The 20,782-nt window shown below is 33.1% G+C and overlaps 1 protein-coding gene across 2 annotated transcripts in view; it reads right to left on the reverse strand.

Moving 5' to 3' along the window:
• LOC105196957 (allatostatin A-like) overlaps positions 1–18,766 on the reverse strand; it is a 49,185-nt gene extending 30,419 nt beyond the window's left edge. Inside the window, exon 1 of one of the 2 annotated variants that reach the window (XM_039449525.1) lies at positions 18,421–18,766. The gene's annotated coding sequence lies outside the window, so the exon portion shown is untranslated. The remainder of the gene's footprint in view (positions 1–18,420) is intronic. The other variant, XM_011163122.3, reaches the window with a different exon arrangement.
• Positions 18,767–20,782: the final 2,016 nt, after the last annotated feature.

A 20,782-nucleotide genomic window follows, 5' to 3' on the forward strand; every position in this document is an offset into this window, starting at 1 on the left:
GATCTTCATTGTACATTTAAATTGAACATTTATTTCTTAAAATAACATAAAAGATTTTCATAGTAGATTAGAAAAATCCAGCTCGATGGTTTCTTTTTCTGCATGCTCTCGTCACGATTTTTTTCATCAGTTATAGACAGAGTTTTTACACCGTGACGCAAGCCTTCAAGAATTTTAATGAGATAACACCTACACAATAGCCCAGCTTCAAATTCACGTTAAATGAAGCAGAAGACCTGGCTGATTTGCGACGAGACTGCTGGATATCATCGGCTCGAAAGTACGAATGCGGCGAATCTCTCGTGCCGGATCGTTCATGGTTTGTTGAACACGTTGTTAAGTGAGCATCAATCATCGACGGTTTGCTCAAAAAGTCGTGTCGTAATTATTTTGATTACACTATGCATTTTAAACAATTAAATTTAGTGCTGCCTCGGAAAAACATTTTCCACCCTTATTCCTGTCATCTTATATCTTTTCCTAATCCCCCTTAAAATCGCCCCTCTTGAAGGGCGATAATGTTAATAATCTTGATCGATATTTATTGAATGCTTCTCATTGAGCCATTCACGCTTGGATCTCAATAAGGGTCAAAATTACATCTCGTTTTATACCGAATTTTATTTATATACATTCACGGCATCTCATCACAATTTTTTTTTTTTGTTATCGACATGTGCTGAAGACTTATCGTAACGTTTGCAGCAGAATATAGATAACAAAAAATGTGAAATAATTATAATAATAATGCTTCGAATATAATATGTCGAATAATGCGGCAATGTCTTTTTTCTTAATTTACTATAATGTATATTCTTTCTTCGTCTCGCTTTGTTACTCCAATCATTCATGTTTTCAAAATATATTTTGTTCAATTATTTTTTAAATATTATTTTTAATTATTGTGAGCATAAGAGATACACTAATGCACGTAGATACATAGATAAATCAATTTATTCGGTCGTTTTGAAAATAACACGAGTTCAAGTATTTTTCTTTTTTTTTTTATTCGAATGCCTGATTCAATTATATAACTCTACAAGCGCCACATGTGTTTTATATTTTTGAACGATCGATGGCCCTTCTAAGCGCGTTAAAAGTTGTGGTGTACCAAAAATCGCGTTAAAAGGACTATACAGCATGAAAAATATTGAAATGGGAAATATTTTTGTTAGCGTAATTATCTCGACATTTGATTTCTTTGTGGAGAATCGAGGAGCGCATATAAAAAGAGACTCACATTTATTTCAATAACTACAAGCAAAAAAACTCACAGAAATTGTTTCGTAATTTTCATTTATTTTTTTTCTCCGCCTTTCCTTTCAGATTATCATATGAAAAGGAAAAATCATGCTCTAAGATAATTCATCTTTAACTCTTAAACACATAGGTGAGTCTGGGAGACCTTCCCAAAAAAACTTTATTTTCGTGTCAATCGTAGCAGTCGATAGAGGAGACTTCAAACTTTTTTTTCGCCTAGCCTAAATCTCTTTTCTCATTCCGTCTTCAAACAGTAAGCGATCGAAAATCTAGGGAATTTTCAATATGTATTTAAGAGTTAAACAAAAGCGTCTTTTCTTCTTTCTTATCCTCTATTTAACTTCTTCAGTTACATCTTAAAGTACCACGAATTACCGACATTTACAGTACATTAAATATCTTTGGATTGGCTTTACAGAATCACAAAAACTTTTTTTAGAATTGAAATACGCGTAAAAACAAAAGGTGCTCAGGTCAATTTTATAAGAAAATCGAACAAAAATTTAATAAATCATTAAAAATTCACTTGTATAGCCGTCACCTGAGGTTAACTTTACCTTAATACAGAAGTTGTGTAGCTCGTGCGTACAAAATGATAGTAGAGCACCCTTCAGAAAACATGCACGAATAACACTGACCTTGCAAAATTACGCCTAACAAAAAAGATACGCTAATGTGCTTTTACCACGCGCATATTTCGATCAGCGAAGCTGAACTGTTATAAACAGAGCAATATGGAGCCCAACAGTAGTTGATAGGACTTTTCGCAGATGGCGAAATAATCAAAAAACAAAGACAGATCTATGCAATGGACAAAGAGCAATAGCCTGGTCTTGCTCGAAAAATAATCTGCGGTGATCTGTAGGACCGACGTCGAGGAAGTTCTTCTGTTACTTTAGCATCCTCTGAAGTTTAATACATATGTGTCACACAGTTTTACGATTCTCCATAAGAAACTACAGTAAGATAATTACAACTTTTAAAGAAACTTGTAAACTAAATCGTTGAAATTGAGTATATATATTTATACATACTTAAAATTTATCTTCTAAATAAATTTCATAAATTTTTCACCATTTTTGTTTATAACCAATGCATTCTTAATCGTAAATCAAACATTTACAAAAGCAAATATAAGTAATCTCATTAAACAAATTATAAAACTACTTTGATGTTTGAAAAATATTTAACGATGTTTGTGCATGCTTTTGTGAAAAATCGCCACGAGATGAAACAGTTATATCTTTATAATAAAAATCTCACTTAAATTAACATACCTAGTAATCAGAAAACATTGATTTCTTTGTTTCATTAATTTACATTAATTTTCTCCTCATTACCGTTGCGCCACTTTATTTTTTCTATTGCCGCAGCACAAATGTACGCGTTCGTTAATGTGTGTGTGTGTGTGTGTGTGTGTGTGTGCGCGTGCGCGTGCGCGCGCGCGCGCGTGTGTATGCGTGTGTGTGTGTGTTTGCGTGCTTATCTTTACATCTTAAGAGGATGCTATAGTGACCGAAGAACTTCCTCGACGTCGGCATTGCAGATTATTTTTCGAGGGAGACCAGGCTATCGCTCTTTGTCCAACGCATAGATCTGTCTTTGTTTTTCGATTATTTCGCCATCTGCGAAAAAACCTATTAACTACAGCCACTGCTCTTCTTGCTATCGTTTACGTGCGCTAAGCGAAATTTGGACACGTACAGCTGTTCACCTATTAAACTTTTTTGTTAGGTTGTTGACTGAAACGATACACAGTCAGTGTTGTGTGTTAGAGTTTTCTGAAGTTCGCTCTGGTCTCATTTTATACATACGAGTTACAGAACGTCAGTAAATAACAAAAATTAACCTTGGTTGACAGATCCATGAGTCAAAAATAAATGAATTTTTAACTTTTTGATCGATTTTCTCATAAAATTTACCAGAGCAGACTTTGTTTTGGTGCGTACTTTTATTTTGCAAAAGGATTTTGTGATCTGTAAAGCCAATTCAAAAATTAGTGAACACTGTAATGGTCGGTAATTTCCGTCAGTATAGCATCCTCTTAAGGCTCCTGACTCCTCAGCCGAGAACTCCGCGTTGACGGTAGCGACATTTCGTCGCGGACAAAATTAGAACTAATACACGTGAAACGTGACAGATTGACGATGAAATGTTATCGTGCATGTCATTTTGTTATTATGTGTTTCATTGTAAAAACATGACTTGTCTCGTATTTACCAAATTCGTAAAAATGGACCGCGAGTAAAGTTTCTTTGAATTTTATACATAAAAGTACATTTTTCACTCCTTTTAATAGCTATCCGTGTGTTTTCCTGTCTGAATAGACGTCACTTTACGTGCTTTTTACGACTATTTACTGACTGCTAGGCGAAAAAAGGATAGTCGTGACCGATATTTAGAAGTGTTTTAAAGCCATCTGATTAGTCTGTTTTATCCAAATTGGCATTATTTAGAAATGGCACGTCGGACAAAATTATGTGCCCATGTGTTTTCCTGTTTCAATTGCTTCACTTTACATGCTTTTTACAACTATTTACTGATTGTTAGGCGGAAAAAGGATAGTCGTGACCGATATTTAGAAGTGTTTTAAAGTCATCTGCTTAGTTTGTTTTATCCAAATTGGCTTTATTTACAAATGGCATGTCGGACAAAATTACGTGTCATTTCACGCAATTTCTCGCTTCTGACGTCACGACTTCAATATGGCCGCGGCGAGTACTCAGGAGCCTTAAGCTACTTTGAAAGGTGGCTTGGATAAAGTTCCAAAAGGTGAACCCTCCAATTTGGCTGCAAATTGGTATACTATTGTATTTTGCTGCGTTGAATACAAATATAATAATAAAAATCATTGACAAGGTCATCTCCAAGGTAAAAGATTTTAAAAACTTAAAAAATATTGGTTTTTTAATATTATTTTGATAAATATTAATTTAATTCAAAAAAGTTTTGAATAAAAGTTATAGCTCTTGAAATAATACATTATTTATGTATTATACATTTTTTGCACAGAACCAATAGTTTTCGAAAAAAAACGAGATAATATGAAAAATACTCTCCCTCAACTTAGGGAGTTAACATTAGTGGAGCGCACTAATGACAGGGTGGGTGCAGAAAGGGGTGAGCCGTCAGGCCCACTCTTTTGCACCCCCCTCGCGTGCGCGCGTGTGTGTGTGTGTGTGCGTGCATGCGTGCGTGCGTGCGTGTGTGCGTGCGTGCGTACATGCGTGAGTATATGTGTATGTGTGAGTATATGTGTAGTTCTGGCACGTGCATGAACTCTACGACTCGTCACTTTCGTAGCATTTTCCTTTTTTATGCTTTTATTTTATTTTTTGATAATTACGCGTATACCGTTGCTATTACGAAAATTATGTATAGAAGCTTTATTGAAGACAATTTCAAGAGTTTTATTTTTTATTGGACACTTTTTTCTAGGAAATCAATATTTTCCGAGATATATGTAAAAGAATATTAAAAAATCTGGTTTTTACCTTAATTTTTTACCTTGAAGATAATTTTGTTAGTGACTTTTATTATCATATTCGTAATCAGCACACCAAAATACAGTAATATAACAATGCAGCCAAGTCGGAGAATTTACTTTTTCGGAATTGCACCTGAAGGCCTTGATTTAATTTAACAATAATTTAATAGCCATTAACATTGATTAAATCAAACAGTCACTTTATTAAATAAATTTAAAAATTAAATGTAAAACTTATTATACCATTTTTATACAATTTTATTTCAGTAGAAATTATTTTAATAGAAATTACTTGCCCGCCCGAATTATCTTCCACTTATTGTTAGATTACAAGAATGACCGAGAGGTCAACAGAATTCTTGGAATTCTGACCCGTATCTGTGCATGAAGTGGAATGTATAAGTAAATTGCAGAAGCCTAAGAGGGTACAGTCCGATTACGGAAAGTCCGCTCCCTTTTCTCATTTCAGTGGGATATCAGACCTATCGCATGGAATATGTCTCTTCCTCTTTCTTTTTTTTCTTCCTCCTTCTCTTCCCTTTCCTTCTCTCTTTCTGTCCTCCTTTATTTACAGCAATATATATTCTTATCTTTTCCAGAACTGCTACATCTATCAACAAAATTAATGGAACTCGTTCTAGGGTGAATCAATATACATGTTTCGCAAAATGAAATTTGAAACGGATTCACTTGTTTGCTCATCTGTCATATATTCTAACAGTTTGTCATTTTTGTTTTTTAATGGAACAAAGCAGAAGCAAATTTGTTGACAATTTTTTAGATATTCAAATTAAAGGATTAACTTGAGAAATTAATTATTAGAGGAAATTGTAAATTATATTAATACATTTTTTTACAAAACATATTTTATCTTTCGCATGTATATTAATTTTAAAATTTATAAAAGGATATCTTTATTATAGTAATAAATTAACATTTTCTATTATCATAATATTAGTGTCGTCTTTTATATCGCGTGTCTTTTGTCGAGTATTTGAATATTAATGATCCATTTTGTAATAAATGAGATTATTTTAAAAGCGAAACCCGCACGAAGCGAACTAAAACTGCACAAAATTTTTTCATTACAGTTTTAAATGCTATTAAATGCACGGCATGACACACATGACTTATTGTTAGAGAACATTGTTCTTTACATACTTAAACCGTTCATTTGCATACCTTTAAACACCGGAGATTGCAAATATATCATAAATTACACATGCGCATTATTTGTAATGCAAATTGAATTGACATTTCTTTGATTAATAGATGCTCTTTCCGCCTTTGAAGTATTTATTTCATACATGTGTTTATGCACATGTGAGTTAATTATTTTCTTAATAGAAATATCAATGCATTAATTGTTTCCCAATTTCAAGCAAAGCGAAAGTTTTTCGTGAATTTTTGAAGTTCGAAGAATGTCAATTTATCGCGTGTTGGAAATTAATCGAAGAATAATTTTTTATTCTTCGATTAATTTCCAACACGCTTTACGTTATCGATACTCTCTGGAGCTCGATTATTGATATACATGAAAATATTTCTGAAAAGCATCAGCGGATTAAAAATTCAAATAGTAGAGGATAAGAGGGTATTGTGGCTACTGTCGACAATATGGTTACCCCTATTATCTCCGTATTAGGTGACGTATTCTAACAATTGCTTATGGAGTTATTTATTTAATAACCCGCCATTTTTTAGTGATACTAATATGACAATATATAATAAGTGACAATTGTTATAAAGCATTTTTACTTTTGAACACTTCTAAACTTTTCCAAGGTACATCTCTAATTTTTAATTACTCATACTTCTTCATTATTCTTAAATTTGAGTGTATTATCACACGAATACACTTGAGTGTTTGTTTATTATTTACCTTTTTATTCGGTTATACACATTTTGAGTTATACAAAGTTAAAACAAACATGGAATTTTATTAATATGGTTTTTTAAGCAAAATTTTTATAGTAATAAAGAGAGATATTTTGACCATTGCTGTATCAACACACATTGAACAAGAATGCCTACTACGGTCGTAGCTAGGTCTTCGTGCTTGTATTGTCTATGTGATTTTATATACTTTCCTCAAGTTCAGTGAACTGCGCGCCGAATTAATTTTCAGTCATAACACAATTTTAAATTGAACGAGATTAAGTAATATCACGTATTATTAAATATTAACTCGCAATAATTTTTTTACAGTTTTTTTCAGGGGGAAAAGGGTTAATATTTAATAATACGTGATATTACTTACTATAATATACTCGTTCAATTTAGAATTATGTTATGACTGAAAATTAATTCGGCGCGCAGTTCACTGAACTTGAGGAAAATAAAATCACATAGACAATACAAGCACGAAGACCTAGCTACGACCGTAGTAGGCATTCTTGTTCAATGTGTGCAAAATTTTTATATCGAAATATTTCTTTAATAAATCGATCGTCATTCTAGAGAGCGTTGTCTAGAAACATTAAAGACATAATTTTATGCTTGTTGTTTCATGTTAAACAAGGATAAAATGATATTTCTAACTAAATTTTTAATGATAGTTCTAAAGTTTCTGAACGCAGGAAAATTCTATATTAGGAAAATTCTAAACAATTAAAAATAATAATTTTGTAACAAGATACGGTGTTTCTTTTAAACTAAACTAATTTTTTTTAATTATTTTGATAGATAACCATATTACAACCACTTTTTTTTTGCCACCGATTATGCAGGACATTAGATTTTTAGAAATCACGTCCGAAATAATAAATATCTCGTTACTTTGAGCCTAGAATCTGTCAAATAACACTTTGACAAATGTAATCGTTCAAGTTTCAATAGAAAATATTAATTATAAACAAAATTATTAAATAAAATGAACATGGGTGCCATATTACTCTTTTGTCCTCTATAATTAAGAGAACCAAGCAAGGCAATTGTGCTAATAAATCAGAATAAGTAACATAAAATTAAAAAAGAACAGAAATTTCTAATACTTATGTTATCGATATATGAAGTCATCCTCAAACTATTAAAAAATTAAAATTAAAAACTGATAGTAAATAATATTAAAATAATATAATGTTTAACAAAAAAATCGCTATAAGTGATTGCTGCCGCTTGATAATAACATAAATGCATTAACATATATAATTGTGTGTATTATAGAGGAACGCACAATGTAATTAAATGTCTTTAATTTTCACATTTTTGTTTATATATTTTATAAGTAAATAATTTGCTTGGTCAGTTGGTCTTTTTAGTGAGTGAAAAACATCGGTGCTTCTAATATTAACAATAGAAGTTAACAATTGAAGTAAAGACAATTATAAACCAAGAAAGTAAAATAAAGAAGGAAAGGATTAGGAGGAGTAAAGGGAGAGAACTGGAGGAAGGAAGATGTTGTAGGAATTAGGTAGAAGATAACAAGAGTTAAGGAGATATGCTTCTCTGGTTCTCTGTGAGAGAATTCCGTATCACATTGTTTATTTAGGTTATGCTTTTGTTTCCTTATGTAAATCTTCTGAAACGCGGGTTTTGTTATAAATTAGAATATGTACACGTTTTAGCGACGTTGATAGTTTTAAAAGTGTCACAAACTGTCAATAAGACTATTTCTTTCGCGGTAAGTATCATTACGTAAGCGCATTCAGTTGCTCCATCTCGAAAATCGTAAATGCAATATATATTGCTAGCATTGATAACTGGTGATCTTTCCGCGTTTCTGTGCAAAACAATGCGCGATCCCTCGCGCCTTCCGTTTTGATAAACGATTCGTACGCTTCCTCGATAGCATACCTGTGTTTACTGTGTACACGTCTGGCGTTATACGCGTCATGCATAACAATGGGCAACGGCACGAGAGGTGTTGATGCGATAGACTACAAGTGTCTGCGGGTCTACACTCTCCGAGGGAGGGGGGGGGGCGGCTTTTCTGAAATGACAACTACGTTCGAGTCGATAATATTATCGTCAATCTTATCGCGCAACCGCGGGAACAAGTTTTCACTTTGTACACGGAAATTAGATTAATGTCACTTAAACATTCCTTTCGCATCCACAATAGCGGAAAGAACAGTGCAAATTATATCTGCGCGCCCCCTTTCGATCCCTTTAAATACTTTCTGATTTCGTCCCACGTGCAAGATAAGTTAACGTAGCAAGATTGTAAAGGCTGATTAATTTCACCGTGATTTCCATTTCTATCGAGAGTTCTCGGAAAGTAATTTGTAATATCGTGGTGTTTTTACGCTGAACTTATGCAATAACACGCGCCAGCGTTTCCTTTTGAGATTTCTCGAACGACAATTTCTCCCCGGTGCTATCGATCTGCATTTACACGTGTTCCGAACGTCCCTCGGGATGTGACCGTTGACTTTAATCACCAACGTTTCCGCGTTTATACCTAGGATCAGCGAGAGATCACATTCACTTGCGGCATAGCAAGCAATTCTATCGCGATGATTATCAGCATATGAGTGAAGCGATATATTGTGCACGAATACTGCTTTCAGATATTAATTATTTTCTCGTTTATTGAAAATACATAGAATGAGGAAACAGAGAGATAAAATAAAAAGATATTTGTATTGCTTATATTATTGAGTCTTTGTTATACGGAAAGAATTTTCTTTTACAACTTTTAAATCTTTTTAAAACCATGAAAATTGTGGGACGACGTGACTTTCGTCAAATTTTACTATAATTTTAATAAAATTTGACCAAATTACTTTGTATTGCACTTTGACATAAAAAAATGACATTTTTGACCTCAAATTTGTTTTCAGCGACCTAAAACACATTTAAACTTAAATGAACTTAACTGCTTACCCTGATAAACATTTCCAATAAAAAAAATTCCATCGTTTTGAATATGGATTTGGATTTGTGAATTCACAGATGTGAATTATTTTCCATCATTTTCTATCAAAAATTTTTACCAGGATAGAAATTAGTTAAGATAAATTAGATAAATTGTCAGTGATCTGAGTGATCTAATTCGCAGCTTCTCCTCAATTTCCCATATTTAATAATGAATGTTTTATTAACCATAATCGATATCAAAAATTTTTCTTTAAGACTAAAAGTCTCTGACAACATAAGTACTTGATTTTGATTGTCGTGAAACTTCTCCACGTCATGTCGTAGTTGTAATTTGACAAAATACATAAAAATACTTTTTTACCAATTTAATTACAAATTTTTTAAAATTGTAACGTGATGGAGCAATTTGGACAGCAAATTCGTATTCAGTATCGAAAAAACTAAAAGAAACGACTAATCTCGTTCTGGTTTTTTGTACCACTGTGTTACAAAAGGGTTTGATTAAATTTTATTGAAATTTTATTAAATTTTACTAAAAATGTAGTAAAATTCCTCGAAATTCCATTAGTTGTTCCACTACTACGATTTTGAAAGGATAAATTCTGTCCAAGAGAAAATTCACCTCATATATAATAATATGTCTATTTTCTTCTCTCTAAGTAACATGATACAGATCTACGTCAAATATGTCAGTTCGTATATACTGTCGCGAATCAAGGCAGGCACGAAGATAGGAAATCTGATCGAATGCACGCCACTGTCCACCTCTTTAAAGGCTTACGAATTATCTCCCCGCAAACCACTAATTAACATAGTGCAAAGAAACATAAAAGTAAACGCGCGCGTATAACAAGGCGACACGAGGCATTTATTAATGCGTCATCGAAAAGTGGTCAAAGGTTCATGAGTTACGGCCGTAATTAAAAATGCAGCGCTAACGACAGTGCAAACGAAATTAATGACAGAATCGTTTGGGCGTGGAAGAAAACTTTACGGCACGGCGCGTAAAGTCTTGCGGTGTAAGGAAAATAAATACGATGCGAGATAACATATGTGCGTTACTTTGTTCTTTCTCGCGCGATATATCGTGTTCTCTATATATATACATGTATCCAGAACTGTCCTAAGGGCGTCCTCCCCCCTTATTTACTTTGCAATACTATTGTCTGCAAAGAAGCTTGCGTGCAATATCACGAGAAAACATGCGTACGGTATTTTACAATGAATATTTACAAGATTTCCGACAACACGTAGAAATGCCACAAATACTCCGTTACGTGACAATTTTCCGAATGTTTGATTTAACGACAGCTAGAGATGAAAAGATACGACATACAGAGACAAAAAACTGATATCAAATCAACAATCATTGTCTCATACATAAGCAAATAAATAAAATTTTTTTAAAGAATTTGATAATCATAAACAGACATAACTTACATGAGAAATTTTATTTCATCGAAAAAAATATATTTATCTTTATTTGATAATAATTTTTTATAAGTTGTACAGAAAACAAATATCGAACAAGAAATAACGATATCATCAAAGAATTAGAATTTTTTAATTCTATTATTATTAAAGTAATCATATTGTTGCTCCCTAAATGATTAAAATAAATATTTAATATTTTTTGCTAAAATTTTAGATTTTACACTCTTTAAAGAAGGCAAAGAAGGAAAAGAAGTGCCATTTTTTCGTCATTAATTTGAGATATTATTTCTATCTTCAGTTTGTGATTGCGTTTCAAGTCCGACAACTTGTATCAACAAACAGTTCATATCTAGAACTGAAAAATGTAGTTAAATATTGATGTAGAAAAAAATTATTAAATACCCTCCACACCCGCTTTGATCGAAAAGCGGCAGTTCTTTTCCTTCTTGATTTTTTTAAAGTAACGGCCGAAATTTAACTTGTTGTCTTAAAGGATTTAATATTCTTGTTTACATGAAACAATAACTATTTTAATTTGACACTAATTTACTTTACATGTAAAAGTGACAGAAACGATAAGTTGAAACATTGATTTTTTCTCTTTGCCCTTTTTGGAGCGACATTCCGCGCGCTCAATTGCACAAACAACGCATTTAATTTCAAACGCATTTAAGAATTGAATTCTTAATTAATTAGCTCTGGCGGCACTTGCACCCTTTCGCAAGCAGGTAAAATGTCGCTTTTTAAACGCGGCAGTGAACTTTATGGGAATGCACACTTTATTGCAGCAGCAACGACAACGACAGCTGCTACTGCTGCTATTGCTACTGCTACTGCTATTGCAACTGTGTTCCTTCTCGTACGATGACCCAGTTGGCGCAGTTTCGGATTTTATTTGCACAAAATAATGCGTTAACCCGAGGCAAGTTTAATAAACGGAAGGCAAGTAGCGACTTACGAGCGACAAAGTCTGGCAATAACGCGGCGATCCAATAACCGACATCTAACGATCGCGGTTTCCTCTTTCTTTTTCCTTACTTTTTCACATTTTACTCATTCCCATCCCCTCCGCCAGACACACCACATTAAACGCACGCACACCGAGATTACTCTCATTGTGTACATTCGTTTTTCTAGTGACAATTTCATGTCCAGTCTGTACAGTCCATTCTTTTCCTGCTGCTGAAAAAAGGATTTCTTTTCTCTTCTCTCCCTCTTTATTTTGTTAAATTACAACCTGCATATTATACGCCGCGCATCGCTGAAAAAAATAACTACATATTGCAAAAAAATTTATATATTGTAAAACAGTTCTATTTGATAATATATAAATTTTTGCAATATAAGACAATAATTGTTAATACTTTTATCTTAATTGTTAAAATTCATTAGTTTTATTCATAGTTAAAGAATATATTGACCGCTATCTATAGAGAGATATAGTAGGGATATAGTTTGTAAACTTGTAGCCGACTGGTCTCTATACGAGCTTATTTTTGTGCTCAGATAACTCTTAATTGGCTTTACAGATCACAAAATCCTTTTACATAATTAAAATAGTGACAAAACCACACCTCGCTAGCTATAATTTAATACAAAAAACAAAAGTTGATTAAAAAATTATAATTACCGGCCTAATTACCGGTTTAATTACCGGCTTTTGCAGCCGACTCGTGACAATATATACTCATATAAAAATTTTAGACATAGTGTGTATGAAATAAGTAGCTAGCAAGGTATGAATTAAATCAAAGAACAATATGGCACCTACAGAATAATCCTAGAAGCTTAAGTATAACAGATATAAATGTATGAAAACTGTTTATGTATGTTCATGTATGTAATTTTTACGTGTATTGGTGCAAAGAGCAGAAATTAGGTTCATTGTAGTTTAGGTTCTTGCAATTAGAGGCGCTGAAATCAAAAAAACAAGGACAGATGAGTGCGTTTGACAAAGTGCGCTAGCCTCTTTCTCTTACTTTTCGCCTCACGCGCGACCCTCGGTTCATCGAAGGAAGTGAATTCCACCGTCAGTTCAGCATCGCCTTAAGAGGATACTATACTGACGGAAATTACCGACCATTACAGTGTTCATTAATTTTTGAATTGGCTTTACAGATCACAAAATCCTTTTGCAAAATAAAAGTACGCACCAAAACAAAGTCTGCTCTGGTAAATTTTATGAGAAAATCGATCAAAAAATTAAAAATTCATTTATTTTCGACTCGTGGATCCGTCAACCAAGGTTAATTTTTGTTATTTACTGACGTTCTGCAGCTCGTATGTATAAAATGAGACCAGGGCGAACTTCAGAAAACTCTAACACACAACACTGACTGTGTATCGTTTCAGTCAACAACCTAACAAAAAAGTTTAATAGGTGAACAGCTGTACGTGTCCAAATTTCGCTTAGCGCACGTAAACGATGGCAAGAAGAGCAGTGGCTGTAGTTGATAGGTCTTTTCGCAGATGGCGAAATAATCGAAAAACAAAGACAGATCTATGCGTTGGACAAAGAGCGATAGCCTGGTCTCCCTCGAAAAATAATCTGCAATGCCGACGTCGAGGAAGTTCTTCGGTCACTATAGCATCCTCTTAAGGTCTTATTAAGGGCTGATATTTTCATCACGAAACAATTATGTGCATAATAAGAATTGTTGATGTCTTAATGCATTATGCTTCACCTCGCGCCGGCATACACAATGAGAAGAGCAACATAAAATTTAAATAGAACACTTTTAACGATTTTCTTTTTTTCAATGACGTATAATATAAATAATTTGTACAAAAACTGAAGCTCAAGATGAAAAAGCCAGAAACAATCATATTGCACCCCCCGAAGAAAGTAACACAAAAATGTAAAATTATTTAAAAGAGAGGAAAGAAATTGCGTATTTCAAAAGTAATTAATTGTATACAGCAATATTAAACACAAGTAACTTGGAGTTAATTATAGAAATCGAGAGTTCTTAAAAAGTAATGTAAATATTAATTTTGTAATCAATGTTATAATGTTAAACATAAAAACTACTTAATTTTAATTTTTGTCATATATCTTGCTTTCATTTCTTTCGGATTTTTTCTTTCTTTATTTAAATTTAATTACTACCACTTTTCTCAATTAAAAACTATTGTATTTAAAACACAATTCACAAATAATAAGAAACTTGAAAATTTATTAATTTGTATCACTTTCTTGCGGAAATATATAATATTTGAAAGAAAAACAAAGTTCAAATAAAACAAGACGAACTGAGGATCCGTGCTGGGTGTTGTGCGCCAAAAACAAATAAATGCCAAATAAATGTAAACGTTTTGACCTTTAAGGCTTCTGAGTACTTGCCACGGCCATATTGAAGTCGTGACGTCAGAAGCGAGAAATTGCGTGAAATCACATGTAATTTTGTCAAACATGCCATTTGTAAATAAAGCCAATTTGGATAAAACAGACTAATTAGATGGCTTTAAAACATTTCTAAATATTGGTCACGATTATTCTTTCTTCATCTTGCAGTCAGTTAATAGTCGTAAAAAGCACGTAAAGTGACGCTTATTCAGACAGAAAAACACACGGATAGCTATTAAAAGAAGTGAAAAATGTACTTTTTTGTATAAAATTCAAAGAAACTTTACTCGCGGTCCATTTTTACGAATTTGGTAAATACGAGACAAGTCATATTTTCACCATGAAACGCATAATAACAAAATGACATGCACGACAACATCTCATCGTCAATCTGTCACGTTTCATGTGTATCAGTTCTAATTTTGTCCACGACGGAATGTCGCTATCGTCAACACAGAGTTCTTGGCTAAAGAGTCAGAAGCCCTTATCAACGATCTTCTTCAGTAAAAGAACTTAGGTTCAAATGTGAAAATGTGACATCCGCTTACAAAAATAGTGATATGTCGGAAACGCCATAGTCTAAATACACTTGTGTTGTGACATTCTCAGTAACCTCTTGCAAGATGTAGTTTTCGGAACTCATAGATCATGTTCCGAAAATCAATATTTATTCACGGTCCTTGAGATTATCATTTAGACTACGGCGTTTCCGACATATCACAATTTTTGTAAGCGGATGTCGTATTTTCACATTTGAACCTAAGTTCTTTTGTTGAAGAAGACTGTTGATTAAAGGTCGAAACGTTTACTTTTATTTGGCATTTGTTTGTTTTTGGCGCACAACACCCAGCACGGCTCCTCAGCTCATCTTGTTTTATTTGATGTGTTTGATGTAAATTTTCTCATTCTCATCCATGTAAACTTTCTTAAATACACATGTATATTTACGTCGGCGAAAACTGACGAATATTCCGAATGTAATATCGAATTTAATAATCACAAAAATTACGTTACATTTTCATCTCCTAAGTGTTCTTTTCTTACATAGGCGGCAATGTCATGTTATTGTCACGCGACAAGCGCGCATGTTGTTCAGCTGACTCTTTCTTCAGAAATACGATGATATATCATTCATTCTGTCGCGCATGTGACAATAGCGGTATGACTTAATCTTCGATTTTGTGTCACTGAGGTAAGCTCTCCATTACTCAGGTGTCGGCATTCAGTTAGAAAGTTCATTTTCCCGGCGAAGAGCATTACATTAAAACGTCGCAAGCAGCGCGAAATGCGTAGAATTTCACATTCACCGAAAGAAAGAGAAGGATTAGTTTCTTTCGAAAATGTTAAAAATTGCAGAAAACGAAATAATGTACTGATTGTAAATTTAGATTTATGCGCATAATGTATGTGATTTCGCGTAATCCCAATCTTTTGCGACAGCCAAGATCAATTCAGCAGCTAGATCGACAAATAGAAATTTCCCATTTCCTGCTTTCCGAAATTTGTATGATCTTTCAATCAAATAAATAAAAATACACATGGATAGCAAACTAAAATAGGTCTAAAATATTTTTCTTTGTATTTTTGACAGTTATTTTTCATGCCGTCTACATATAATTTATGCAATTTTTTGCTTGCACAAATTTAAAACTTAAAATTTTTTTAAGTTTAAACCACGTTATTTTATGTGTGTGTGCGTGTACGTGTGCGTGTGCGTATGCGTATGCGTGTGTTTGTGTGTATATATAACATATAATATATAATATATATAATAAAAATATTATGTATAAGTATCTGCATGTAAGCATTTAGGAAAGTTTAGTTACACAATGTCAGTTAAGAGTTATCAAAATTTAACAAGCGTCGATTTCTTAGGTTTATGTTTTTTAGTTTTTTTCTATCTAATTATTAACATATGTGTGTATATAAAATTTTAACCGTAAATACCTAAATTTTGTTCTTGAAACCAGTTGCAAAGAACAAAACAAAGAATAATTTAGTTTATGTGTCGCAAATGATTACATTTTGCTGCAATTTTATAAATGACTTTTAATTGATTAAATAATTTTAAATGACCTTTTAAATAATAATTTTTTTAGAATTTTAATAGTATATAGAAAAAATTAGATTGAATGCGTAATCCAATTTTTTCATGAAATTTGCTAATAAGTACTAAATGTAATTTTACATAAGAAAAAAAAAGATAAACAAGAAATTAAGTAACATTTAAATTAATAAGAATACTGTTCTTAATATTCTTTTATACAGATACTCACATGTAATAATAAAACAATTTATAAAATTTTTTCATTTTTGGTAATTTTTTGAAATATGACACAAATACATCTTTAATAATTTAATAATTTTTATAGATTGCAGAGAAAATAATAACAAAAGCCTTTATCAAATTTAAACAATGACGTTTGTTCGATGTTTCAATCTCTCTAAATCTGAATCAGTGGATAATCACTGACATCAGTGCCAAGTATGCCACTGGTAATCAGTGATTACCTGAAAAATCAATGAATTTATCATATATTTATTAATGATTATTGCGGATTACTGCAATTATTAGTATTTACGAGTGTATTTATTAATACACTAATCAATAAGAACTTTTCAATGATTACCAGTAACTTTTCATTAACTTTTAGGTTAAAAAAATCACTAATTTATCAGTGCCAAGTATGCCACTAGATAATCAGTGACTATCCACTGATTCAGATTTAAAAAGATTGTAATATTGCTTTTCAATTTAACGCGTGCTAACGTTAATATATTTTTACTTCAATATATTAACAATAGTAAACGGAAACAATAAATTGCACCAGAATATCAAACCTAGCAAGGTTTATAAAAAATGAAATGTAAAAAGGAAAGATAGAACGTAATCACCATCACGCTATCTTGCCATTTTTAATTTCTTATTTCTGTCATTTGTTTTACTCAGCGTCAAAAACTTGATATTTTACGACATTTTTCATATTTCTTTACTCTACGCATACATAGTTCTCCCTTAACATCTTGCGATGTAACTCTAGAAAGATTAATATGTACTTGCGCTAATTGAGAAATTTTTAAATAAAAATACGTAATAAAAATGTAATTTAAAATTGTCCGATGAAAAATATTAACGTAATTAACAAAAAAAAAAGGGTAAAGATGTAGAAATCTCGAGAAACGGTTTTGTTTTCCTTCTCACCTGTTGGTACTACTATTGAGGGAACGCTTACAAGAATAACAAATTAAAAGGAACAAAAGAATTAATCTTATTAATGTTTAATAACATTTAATTCTAGTTATTAGAGAGGTAATCTTTAAAAAAGTTTTTTTATTAGATATTTGTTACAAAAAGTGTATTTATTATCAAATAAATAATTAAAAAAATTTTTTTTTCATTCTTTCTTTCTTTTCTTTTATTCTTTCTTTCAAATGTGTATTTTAAAAATATGTTCTTCGTATTAATAATATTCAAGTTTATATAAAAATAGTTAAAAATAATTGAAATATAAAATCGGCTTGTGAAAAAAATTAGAAAGAAATGTTATAGAAAAATAGTGGATCAGAAGACGAGTCGCGACGAAAATCTGTTATATGTAACAATGTCACATATTAATACATATAATAGAAAATTAAGAAAAGTGATTCAAGATACCAGGTATGCCAATTACTATCTGAAGTCGGTTGTATGCAAGTAAAAACTTTCATAAAGTATCATATTTCTTTGATAACTCAGTTGCATTTAATAAACTCTTTTTGCATCCACGCCACACGCCATTCAATCTATAAGCTTGATAGAATTCGTAACGTATTACTACATGAAGCAAAGTTTTCCCATCCTTGGTTTAAGATCGTCAAGCGCGATACGGTAAATAAATAGTAAGATACTTGATAAGTAAAACTCAAAATCGATTGCCCTACAAGATTAAATTGAAGGTACATAGAAAACCTTAAACTTTTTACTATATAAAAAAATACTGTTATGAATGTACTTAAAGCAGGAAGAAAAGAGGGTATAAAAAAGGACAGTACGTGCAGAGAAAGGCCGTATTTCAGGAGACGAATTGCTCACCTGTTGCTGTCAGATTCCGCTGGTGCGACCCTGCAGGTGGGAGATGAGTGTGACACACGGAATACACTCTCGGACTGTTAAAAGCTCTGACAGTAGCGTTTCTTCTTTTTGCCAGGGGATGAAACTCTCATTTGCGGACGAGTAGTCCTTCGTTCTCACGTCGCTGAGAGGATGTGCGACTGTTAAGTGCCTCCGTGAATAACCAATGACAGACACGACGATGACGCCCGACTCGGGGTACCGCAACTTCGGCGTCCGCGCGCGCGAGAATGACGGCGAAAGCGTCGCGACACCGGCCTTTTATACGTATGTGTGAGTACGTCAGCGCCTGTGCGTCGACGCCTGTACGACGGAGGTCCCCGTCTTTTTCATCCTCCGAGGGCCGCGTGGCACCTTTTCCTCCCCTCAAAACGCTTTCACGGGCTGAGGTGACGCATCGCGACGTCTTTCGCGCATATAATGCGTAAGGGCAGATTCATGCTGACACAGGACGACGCATGACGCCACGCGCGCGGTCACCACGTCCGTCGCTTAATTGCGACGGCGAACCAATTGTTCGGCGAGATAAAAGGGGGAATCGTAGATCGTACCACTTCGCGAAATGTCTATAACAATGGAAAATGGACTTCCAGCGACGACGATGTTTCCGCTTTGAGGGAAAATTTCCCATTTCGGGGAATTTTTAAACTTTTGAAGAAAGAAGAGGAAAAAGGGAAAAATGAGAGAAAATTCAGCAAAATCGAGAAAATAATAAAAAAACATATAGTTAGCCTCATTAATAAATTTACTGCCCTTTTTGAGTGTAACTAATGTAGAAACTAGGAACAGTCAATTAGAAGACTTCACTAGTCGACAGCACCGTTTGATTGGCTGAGATTATAATTCCTATATTTTTACTCTCTACACCTGAGGGACTCGATCGATTGAACTTAAGAAGTTGGCAATCTTATTAGATATCTACCGCCGGTATTCATAGTCGATTCTTATTTCAAGATCGTCTTAAGTAACATCTTAAAATACTAATACGGCTCTCTGATTGGTTGATGGCATCTTAAGACGATCTTAAATATAACGACGAGTGATACTTAAGACAATCTTAAATATAAGAATCGACTATGAATACCAGCCTATGATTCTGTGAATCAGAAAGAAGGAAAAAGTGGCCATCCCGGCCTTTTTCACGACACCGCAACACTAACGCCACCAAGTTGGCATTACGTTGTTTTGTTTTGTAATCAAATATTAAAAAATTAATAAATTTTTATTTTTAAAAGATGTTTGTTTATTTTCCTCGTTTATTCTTTTTATTATTAAAAATACATTTTTAATCAATTTGATTGAAAGTAGACATAACCTATTTTCTTTTTTTGGATTAAAAGCATTAATTTAAGTTTAACTTAAGGCCTAAGGATGACATTAAAATATAAAGAAATTATAAAGAAACAGAATAAATGATGTAAATGATTTCAAAAATTTTTTATTAAATTAAAGAATTTAAATGTAAGCTGCTCTTAAGTAATAAAATCTGGAATAACAACATTTTTTTACGTAAGGGAAAATACGGGGAAAATTCAAGATAGAATGTGGAAAAAAAAGGGAAATTTAGGAGGAGGAGAAGGAAAATTTTAGACCACTCTAGTGGAAACACTGGACGCCGATCACTTTGTTTGATTTTAATTTTACGCTGCTGTTAATTCAGCAGAGATATATAGAAATTTATCCTGAATCGAGCTGCGAGTGCATAATAATGACGGAATATTAATTTTCTCTAATATTGGCGTGCGCAATATGACTTTTCACATAACGCATTTGATTAAATTAGAAAGGATTATTGCGAAAGCTATTATACATTGAGTATCTCGTTCACCTGAAAAGACATATGGTTACTGAAGCAATAAAATGTGATTATTATAAAATATTATCGCGCGAAATTGACGCCTCCGCGTATTATAAAGCTCTCTTTTAAATGAAATGTAAATTGCATTCTTATCTGATTACGCTCCTTGCTTCTACTGCTGTCAGTTTCATTTCGCGCAAACTCACTTTCCGCGCTTCCGATTTGCGACTTTCCTCCGACGAGCACGGTTTCATTTTTATAATTACGACGTCACTTCGCGTATCTCCCGTAAGTGATTCATATACGTGTGTACGATTTTTTCGTTGGACGAAAGCTTCGCTATAAACCGCGTCGAGGGGAGCACCCCGGCACTAAATCCAACAACGCGGTTAAGCGTTGGATACACATCAGCCACATGCGGTGGAGGATTTACGTGGAATTTTCTGCCAAACCACTCGTAAACGAGCGGACTCGCGTTGCCCGCTTTCCATTCGCCCGACTCTCTCCATCGCGAACTGCATCGTT

Source organism: Solenopsis invicta, chromosome 5 (assembly GCF_016802725.1).
Source record: "Solenopsis invicta isolate M01_SB chromosome 5, UNIL_Sinv_3.0, whole genome shotgun sequence".
Taxonomy (NCBI): Eukaryota; Metazoa; Arthropoda; class Insecta; order Hymenoptera; family Formicidae; genus Solenopsis; species Solenopsis invicta.